The following is an 8,390-nucleotide window of genomic DNA, read 5'->3' as shown; positions in this document are numbered from 1 at the left end:
TGACAACTGAGGTGAATTGCTCAGCACTGCAGATATCAAACTGTACAGCAACAGTGGTAAGGTATGCTATTTCATCATGCTTTTTACTTTATAGCTCAACAAGAGATAGAGAGAACCATTCTCCTGCACTACCCAGCTGCAAATCAAAGCAAGAACAGATGGACAAGCAAGGTGCTTTAATTTTGGCCCCATGAACCTTCTCTCCCTTACAATTATCAGACTGCCAAAATGAGTGCCCATTACAAGAACATTTTTAAAAAGACCATTAAATGCTTGCAACCATTTTGATCAATAACACTATGGACAGGATCCAAGCAGCTTTTTGGAGGATAGGGCTATATGCCACTTCCTATTACCAGTTCCTCATCAATACTAGTGCCATTGTATCTCTTATCAGGCATGTTCTGTTATTCAGTGTATAAGAGGGAGRAAAAAAATGCAAAAGAAAGAGAGAGAAAAAAAGGTCTCATAGGTCAGTTCCAGAGAAATTCTGCTATTCTTATGTCAACTGTAACACAAGAGAACAAGGAATTCTCAGAAACACAAGGACACACACACCAGCAATCCACAGATGCTATATGGAAAGTTAAATCCTTTGAAAGATGAAGATAAACTATTTGGCTTTTGGACAAAAGTTATGTGAAAGTGACACACAGCAAAACCATCACTTGCATTAATTGTGCCCTGAGGGTTCATGTCCTTTTCCCCAATTGTATCAAATGGTCTAATCACAAAAATTCCATCTTCCTACAGACTAAGTATTAGAAAGTGGGTAAACAACTCTTTGTTATAGTCAGGTAACAAAAATGAAACACTGCACTATCACAACTAAAAGTAAATATTCAGTAGTGAGACTTGGAATGAAACTAGAGATCTTAAATAACAGCAGACATTCACAAACTCAACATTTGTATTTACTAACTTAGATTTTTTTAAAAATATACAGAATAAAAAAGAAGATGGAATAGAGAGAAACAATCAAGTCAACTACCAACCCACGTGTCCAGTTGCAACACTGCACATGGCTTTGAGGATAAGTATTCACTCTTTGGCAATGTTTGTCACCAAAAAATACTAAATCATTCCTCTAAAAACTTTACATAACTTTTCCTTAACCATATGTTGAAGTAAAAAACAAGTTTGAATTCTGGTACTGCTAAAAGCAGAAAGATAAAATAGTATCATCCACACTTATTCAAAAGCAGGTGATCTACAAAGCCACGAAATCTTATGATTATGTTAACCTAATCCAATTGATTTCAGAGATGGTACCAATCACAAGATTTCCTTTCTTTGATTCATACAGAAGCAAATTTTCTCTGCTTTTCCCACAATTAAATAAATTAATATTTAGATTAACGAAATTATGATTGCAGAATATTTATTTATTAGCTAAATTAATCTTTGAAGGTGATGTTGCTGATTTCTTTTAGCATCTACTCACAACACATTACCTTGTGTGACAAGCCTCTGACCTAAGAAKGTATAATCTGTAAAATAAAAACAAATTGATGTTTCAGGTGCATTCATTTCAAAAAAGGGGGAAAAAAACAGATATTTGAGCATTCATTAGGGGCACTAATATTCATACAGAAATATCTTTTAACTGAGCATTACATTACAATGAAACTGAACATTACATACATACTGTCCTGATGTCTTCCCCTTCATTAAAGATGCTCAGGCATAAGTAGCACTACACTATTGAGCTGCAATAGATTTTCATCAATATAAGTTTAAACTATCCACTTCAAGATTTTTCTGTCACTTAGATACAACTTGCATACATGAGAAAATTGATTTTCCTGTCATAAAGATGAGACTTTTTTAAAAAAGTGTGCACTAGAAATTGTCTTCAGTTTGAGAAATGGTGTTCAAGGTACACGAATACATATCAAAAGAAAAAATCTTTCTTCCACCACCACAAGATGCTTCTTTCTGCCAGATGTAGCTTGTTTTCTGTTCCTCACAGTTCTCATGCTACAACCTGCTTTCTGGAGGCCTTGCACATGCTCTTTCATCTGTTTATATGGCATTTGCTTATCACACACAGAGGTCAGAGGTGGATAAGCATTACATAATTTTATCTTCTGTCAGAAGAAGAGGGGATAGCATAGTTCAAGAAGAACTGTCATGAAAAACTAATCACTGGATAAGCAGTAAGATTTTGACCTGTGACAAACAGAAGCTTAGGCTGAGAACATTGTTATATATTATTGTTATATATAAACATGTTTATGTTTATTGCAGTCTTGTGTCTTATTTAAAGATGTCTTAACAAACACATTCTTCCTATTCGATGAAGTTCTACATGATCGCTCCATTCATTAAAAAGATACAAGCCAAAGTTTATAGTACACTTCTAGGATAAAAAGCAAGCCTCATAGCAAAACCAGAGAAGGTCAAATTGGTATTCTTACCATTAGCACAGAGAAAAAAAAGAAARGGTCAGTTAAAAAAAAAAWTAAAAAATATATGCCTTCTTTACACATTAGAAAGCAATAAATAGAGAAACAAAGCAACTAAAAAAATAATGGGGAAAATAAAGTCAGATATGGAAATAATAGTAYGAAAACCTACTTGTCTGTTCTACTTAGAACAAGTCTCTCAGTCCTTTATTTTTCCATTGGCAGTGAGAGCTTGTTTCTTTCATTTCTAATGCAGCTTGATAGTTAAATGACTTCTTTTTCTGCTTTGCACTTAAGCACTTCTGAATACCTCAGGACAGGAATTTATCTGTAGGCTACACATGTTGCTTTGTTTTCTAGCTAGCAGAAGAGCAGGGAGTATCTCCTTGCTTCTGAAAGATCCAGAACCTAAGGAACATTTTCAGATAAGTGAACTAAGCATTGCTAATTTTTGTATCTAAATTTAACGGTTACTATAGTAACATGCTAACTCAAAAGAAAAAAGAGAGAAATAAGCCTATTTCATTCAAAATATTGTTTTAACAGAAAACAAAGAAACATATAACTCAAGTACACTAAGATTTGCCTCAAGCTATAGGTTAACTGGTCTTTGTTTTTCTAATACCTTCTCTGCACTCTAAGGTCAAACTAATCTGAAGGGAACAACCAAGCAGGAGGGTGYGGCCAAACAGACATCAGGACAGGCAGATGAAGCTGCTACCTCTGCTCCAGTCTGGTGGCAAGCAACTGGGAATGGTAGCTATCTGAAGAACAGATCACATAACTTTGATCTAGTATTACTTGTGTTAAACAGGCTCCTAGAGRTGTAAATTAAACATCTATTGTGAAATTGAGCATTCCTCTAGACAAACCTGAAGAGAGGAACACAAAATGATAAATAAATCGTCCTACATTTGAAGACCAAAAYTAGCAGGAATGCTTCACACTGCTAGTGCTTAGAATAGCAAATTTTATGATGTTGCATTCTTCAAAAACAAGATAAATAACAAAAAATCCCCACTGTGAAAGCCAGCACAGCACATACAAACTTCTGCCTTGAGTAATTACAGTTTGTCTGCAAGAGGAATTTCAGTGAAGAAATCTATCACAGGATTTTGGAAACTGGACACAGCCAGGAGCACCTGCAGCAGCCAGATACAAAGACCTACAGCACTCTTGCATCTCCTTTCGTCTTGCCAGTATCAAGCATATCCTCCAAGCATCCTACCTCTGGATACCAGTAGCATGGAAAAATTGGTCAGCAGAGTTAAGCGCATGAGGGCTGCGCAACTTCCTCTAAGTTGCCAAGCTCTCAAACTGAATATTCTCCAAAACCAGCATCCTCCCCATACTGGGCACCAGAGAAAGAAGAAAAACTATGAAAATTAATTTCTCACAATACACCAACTCAAAAGTTATACTAGGAAAATGCATGGCAAATTACTGAAATACCAGATGCAACTGTGAGCTGCTCAGAAATCAGATTTTTCAGTACCAGTTCTACTTTTAAGATTTTTTTTTCTCCCCACCAGGCCAGTTGTTAACAATCACAGTATATTTCTCTCCTCTGAGCTGCACAGCTAGAGTTTCATGACCATAGGCCTTTATGTYCCAACTTCCAGTCATCTCTAAGCCATCTGTAGATCAACTGTTGCAAAAGAACTTGACGCTTGCCTAGCAACTTTGTACTAACTGCTGAACACTGCTGACCAGGAGTCTTGAACATTGCCCTTGACTGACGTGCAAGAGTGGTGGTGGTCATCCAACAAGGTAACAGAAGTTCAGCATTCATCAGCAATTATGTAACAGTATGGCCAAGAGATCTGTCACTTTGTAGACATGCTGCAAACTTCCTTTCTTAAATATAYGGAGGAAGAGGAAAATAAATAAATAWAAAYAAACAACCGATAGTTCTTTGCTGTCTCCAAACTTCTCATTTGTAGGATTTGTTCTCCAAGGGAGAAACTCTCAATGCAATTTAAAACTTCCCTGAGGACTGTATTGTATGGTAGGTGCAAACTATGTGGTTTCATCCTGGAAAGCAAATCATGGAATACATACCAAGCACATGTACTGTTGAACTCAGCAGGACTATCCTCACACATGCTTCTGGTTAATAGAAGAATTAGCTTTTTGCCTTTAGAATATCTTAYAGTAGTTGAATTATAGAAGTAGGTCCTGCTGTGCCAGACAATGTACATGCACATAACAATAAAAAAACCAAACAAGGAAAGATCTCTTACTGAATAGTCACCTACATATGGGTACACAAGAGGAAAGTGAAGATACTAGCTTTACTGAATGAGTCAGATTGCTGGTTGCTGATCTCCTCCATGTGAAATTGTAAGGGACAACAAGCGATAGAACAAAGTCACATTCTAGCTTGGATGTATGTAGCTAATAACCTCCTTTGTAGTTCTACTAAGACATTGGCAACARTGGTGGGAAGAAAGGGGAGAGGGACATAACACTGAAGATCAACAGGAATATGTTTTAATTACTGAAGGATRTAAATGAAAGTGACGAGTGGTAATATTCTAGGACAGCCACGTATTTTCAAATCAYGCTGCATTCTGTCCTTAAAATCCACTCATCTTCTCAATATGATTCTGTGTATTCCTGGTAGCACACAGGAAACTCAGTAAGACAAAAAAATATATATATACATGCTGCTTTAGAATTTGGATAGAATGCAAAATTACAGGATCTCAGCAAGCAAATATTTCTACTGCAGGATAAAAGGTACATCCCATGTAGTGAAAAGAAACAAGTATAGATCACTGCATTTCACCATCACCTGCTGCAGGTGGAGTCAGCCTGCTGGGGAAGATCTCTACCACAAAATAGCTGGTGGCTCCTGGTATAGCTTGGAGCTGTGAATGGCATTCCTGCTGACCTTTGCTTGACATGATCTTGCACGTAAACAAACTGTTTGAAATCTCTCCTGCACGTTGATGAATTAATACCATGCACTATAAAACTAAATGAAAAACAAGACTATATTAATAAACTCAGCCTTCAGCATTATTGTGTGCATACTAAATTGTGGTTGAGTTACAGGCAACTGACACAAGGAGACATCTCCATTCATTGCATATGTTAGTCTGTCACTCTGTATGACCAGCCTGTTTGGTTGTAAATGCATAGCTTAATTTCAGATTACAAGAACCTCTTTGAATAAAATGATATAAAACCTGCCTTTGCAAGCACCACTATGTGCTGCTAGGATCTAAGCCTTTAAAGACAGAAAGTAGTATCTTCTCATTACAGTTTACTGGTTAGTTTTCCTTTGCATAGCCAGGAAAAAAAGGTATGTATTATTTTTACCACGATCGACTACCTTGAATATACTTTTCTTTGCATCTCATATAAATTTAGGTAATCAAAAGATTTAAACAGTAAACTCTCAACAAGAAAAATTCAATTTCAACTATCATTTCATAAACATTTCTGTAACATTGCTTCCCATGTAACAGTGAGCAACCTAAAAAGTATTCAGGAGAGTAGAAGTTTTACTGCAGTCATCTTGCTCATTTTCTTCTCCTGCAAATATTTATATTAGCTCTTAAGAAGGTAGCCTGCTGATGTACAGCCACAGACTTGCATAGCATATAATTATGTCACAATCTCTTATAACAGTGATGCTGAATATTTATAAATATCTACATATCTGTAACTGAGGATCAGCTAGGTTTTAAAACAGCACTATATACATAAATAATACATTTCAATGGGACATAAACTAGSTCATGTATTTTCTCTATTGTTGCACTGCTAAAAAAGCAGCACCATGGCCTACTGTTGTAGATAAAAGAATTCTTGCTATTGTTCACATACTCATTACAGGCAATACTACTTTCTCCATGTTTGAAATACAATTTCCAAGTTATTTAGACTGGAAACCTCACTAGATCAAAGTCTGAAATTCTAAGTATGAAGGGAATATTTTCTAAATTATGAACTAAATTTCTTACTTATACCTTAAATCCATATAACAGAGCTGAAAGTAAATAAAGCCATAACCCTAAGAAAAGGAAGCATCACAGATGACTACCCGTTCTGATGTCTGGGGCTTGTGCAAGGGTGGCTACAATTTAATGTTGTCACTTTCACAGGAACACTGGAATTGAACTAGTTTGAAGTCAATTAAATATTTTGATTGAGATGGTTTTACACCTAGGTAGTTAGGTAGTTGGTGATGAAACTTAAACATCAGCTTTTTTTTTTTTTTTTGAGATTCTTTAATGGATACCCAACATACTTAACACACAAAATACTCCTCCATCTGAGGGGTTCAAAGGTTCAAAGTATTCATGACATGTCTAGACAACACTTTTGTCACACAGTTTGTTTTCATTTAAAACATAGCCCTATTATGTCCTAACCAATCATTAGACAAGCATCATAGCTGTGTCATCACGCCATCTCTGGAAGTCATGCCTCCCAAAGACCAAGCTCTAAGTTAATCATTGCTGATGAATTCTGTCCCCTCCAATTAAGTCTTTTACCACACTTCTCAACAACACTACCCAGCTCTCATACACTTGAAATAAGTCTTCATCACTATCTATTCTTACAAAGAAGAAATATTTCAGGAAATATTTTGCTCCTTGCCTTCCCTTTCTGCGATCACAGAGTAGGGAGGAAAAAAAAAGAAAAAAAGAAAGAAAGCTCTAGATATCATTCCTTTATCCCTACTTTTCAAAGTAACAGCAAGATTTGATTGATCCTGTTCCTTCATTCCATTCTGCTCAAACTTTCCACAGCTCCACCCAAGCCATTTATCCAGAAAAAATTCTATTCACCTATCATGTATTATCCCTCCTCATAAATCTTCTGCAAGTTTGTATGATTATATGCCCTCCAAAGGGTGGAGATGAAAAAAAAATCTCCTCAGCATACTGTTACATTAGAGGTAGCAAAACAGTAGCATTCAGACCTCCTGAAAGGAAACAGTATAACTATGAGGTCCTCCCACATACACAAATGCACTGTGAAAACTCCCAGAAAACAAGATTTAATCCATGTTTAACAAAGACTTTATTGTGTTGCAGGCTTTTTTTAATTAAACCATAAGTATTGCTTTTATTCATACCTTAATATCAAGTCATTATGGAAATCCTGCATCTTTAAAATAGATGCAATGCACCAGTAAGACAATAGCAATTAAGATAAGAAACTACTTTCATCACAAGAAAGCACCTTGAATTGCTCATTTTCATTATCTTAATCATCTAAGGTTAGTTCTCATACTTTAAACTAAATGCAAGTGGAACCAAGGTACAACTGCAACCAGCATACCACAAATCAGTCATCCCTGGTCAGCCCTTGGATTTAGACACCCTGCAAACACCATTTTGGTATTTCAGCAATGCTGAAATTTGCTCGGTGGGTAGCACGCATTCTAGTACACCAGTTTGTTAGTGGAGGTGCTCTCTTCACACAGCCCCAAGCCACAGCTGTGGCTACCTGTGACTGTCCAGGAGCTCAAGCGGAGGGGCATACGCACAATGCAACACTGACACGTTTTCCAGTACTACCACACCTACAGCAACGTGCCTTCCGTATGCCTTTTGTGCTCGCATACGTACTTTACTCGTTTACACTTTCACTCTGCGGGACTCGCTGTGCGAAGCAGAGGAGCGTTACCGCAAAGGCGTACACACAGCAGGGCCGCACGCCTTGCCAGGCCCGCCCGGAGGGCCGCCCATCGAGGCGCCTTTCGYCTGGCTGCATGCCCTCCGTTCAGAAAGGAGGGAGCTCTGTTCCTTAATCCCTCACCCCTCCCAGGAAGGCGATTTATTTGAAGCGACAAGAGATTAGGAGCATTTGCACCCCCCCATCCCCTCTCCGCAGGGCCGCGGCACGTCCGCGACGCAGGGCGTCTCGGCATCCCGGACGCCCGCGGGAGGGGGAAGAGAAGGGCGGGCGCGCCCGCCTCGCTGCCGCAGGCCGCGCCGCGCGCTGCCGTTCGGGCGCCCT

The 8,390-nt window shown here is 38.0% G+C and overlaps 1 protein-coding gene across 7 annotated transcripts in view; it reads right to left on the bottom strand.

Annotated features, from left to right (window-relative positions):
- Window positions 1-8,390, bottom strand: part of RTN4 (reticulon 4) — a 68,386-nt gene that overhangs the window by 41,647 nt on the left and 18,349 nt on the right. The window lies entirely within an intron of this gene.

This window comes from Rhea americana, unplaced genomic scaffold (assembly GCF_003343005.1).
Source record: "Rhea americana isolate MKP2758 unplaced genomic scaffold, rheAme1 scaffold_344, whole genome shotgun sequence".
Classification (NCBI taxonomy): domain Eukaryota; kingdom Metazoa; phylum Chordata; class Aves; order Rheiformes; family Rheidae; genus Rhea; species Rhea americana.
This window is presented reverse-complemented; position numbering and strand designations above follow the sequence as displayed.